The sequence below is a fragment of the Mixophyes fleayi genome, chromosome 1 (genome assembly GCF_038048845.1).
Source record: "Mixophyes fleayi isolate aMixFle1 chromosome 1, aMixFle1.hap1, whole genome shotgun sequence".
NCBI lineage: Eukaryota > Metazoa > Chordata > Amphibia > Anura > Limnodynastidae > Mixophyes > Mixophyes fleayi.
The window spans coordinates 457,035,925-457,037,475 of NC_134402.1; the positions used below are offsets into that span (position 1 = coordinate 457,035,925).

General features: G+C 36.8%; 1 non-coding gene across 1 annotated transcript; it reads left to right on the forward strand.

The window, feature by feature from the left end:
• Positions 1-1,062: 1,062 nt before the first annotated feature.
• Positions 1,063-1,165, forward strand: LOC142137203 (U6 spliceosomal RNA). Its single transcript, XR_012687849.1, has one exon. It is a non-coding gene; the product is annotated as a U6 spliceosomal RNA (small nuclear RNA).
• Positions 1,166-1,551: the final 386 nt, after the last annotated feature.

The window sequence follows — 1,551 nt, forward strand, 5'->3', positions numbered from 1 at the left end:
GTAACAATAGTTCGCTTATGGAAAATGGTTGTGACTGGTCAAAGGGATGGAAGTAAATGCACTTACTATTTATTAAAAAAATATAATTAATTCTATTTTTATATAAATTATTCTTAATATATGATGCCAAGTTTTATTAAATTATGCATTTACCTCTATCAAAAGAACAAACCACCACAAATGAATTCCCCTCCTTAACCTGCAATCAGTGAGAAGTAATTATGTTATATTGTTCCCCATTTTTATATATTTTCGGTGTGTACTTTTTTTTAATTAAAAGAATATTATACTTTTAATTATTTTAATACGAATTTAACAGATTCATTATTTTCTAAGCATAAAAAAAATGAAAAACTTCAGAAAGTTTTTTAAACTTTATATCTAAAAGTTTGTTTATTTTGTAATAATATGATACACAAGTCTATGCATTCAGGAGAACGTATTCTCTCAAATCAATAACTGTGCCTTGTGGTGCTTGCAATCTAAGTTTCTTAGCGAAGGCGGACCAGCACACCGGGACTGTGGCATAATCAACAGACAATTAGCCAGCAATTATAATTTACACAGTGGATGGAAGCCAGATCACATGGAGGACGCAATCGGAGCATGTGCAGGACATGTAAATCACAGATGTTTATTACCCTTGTCAAAATCCAGCTTCAATAAAATATCAGGTTTCAATAAAGCTTGCAATCTAACAAACTAACTAAACAAATGAAAATTATTTGCCAACTAACGTCTTGGAATGGTAGACGTTCGCTAATCAATCTATCACTTCAACACTAAATTTTGCCTTCCGACCTGTTTCCTCAGAGTTGGTTATAGCTGAGGGAAAGTATTTTAAAAAATGTCATCATCATGCAAAGTTATGCAATACATAGATTGCTTTTGCATTGTCTATAGCAGTTCTAATGACATGTTACATGGCTGGGTATACAGCTCTCCACTTGCTAGCTGGTATCCCGAAGATGCATTGAAGTCTTGATTCTGGCCTGACTTAAATGGGATTTGATGATCCTTTTCTGGTGTCAAGCTGTGGTGGAAGTCAGGGTGCATATGGTGGTTCTTCAGCAGCACATATACTAAAATCGGAGCGATACAGAGAGGATTAGCAAGCCCACTGGACAAGAATAACATGCAAATTCTGGAAGCGTTCCATATTTTAGGCATACGGTATTGATTGATAGAGCAGCGGTGGAGTGCATGTGGAGTAAAGAGATAGAAGAATATCAGGCACATTATTTTAGGATAGATTGTAATGAGTGACGATGGGTCAGGGGAAGGTCAGATATGAGGAGGTTGAAGTAGTCAAGAAGGAAGATAATGGCAAAATTTATAAGGGTTTTGGGAGACAGATACATAGTCTGTTAGTTTCAAAGAAAGAGTTGATGTTACAGCCCCTGGGACTGGATGTATGGCCTAGAGCTCAGGGAAGTCGACAACACTAAGGCAGCGGCATGGGGACTGTGTGGACTGATGTTGTCAATGGTAAGGGAGACTAGAGGGGGTAGCGATACTGGGTAGAGGGAAGATGACAAGCTAAATTTTGGA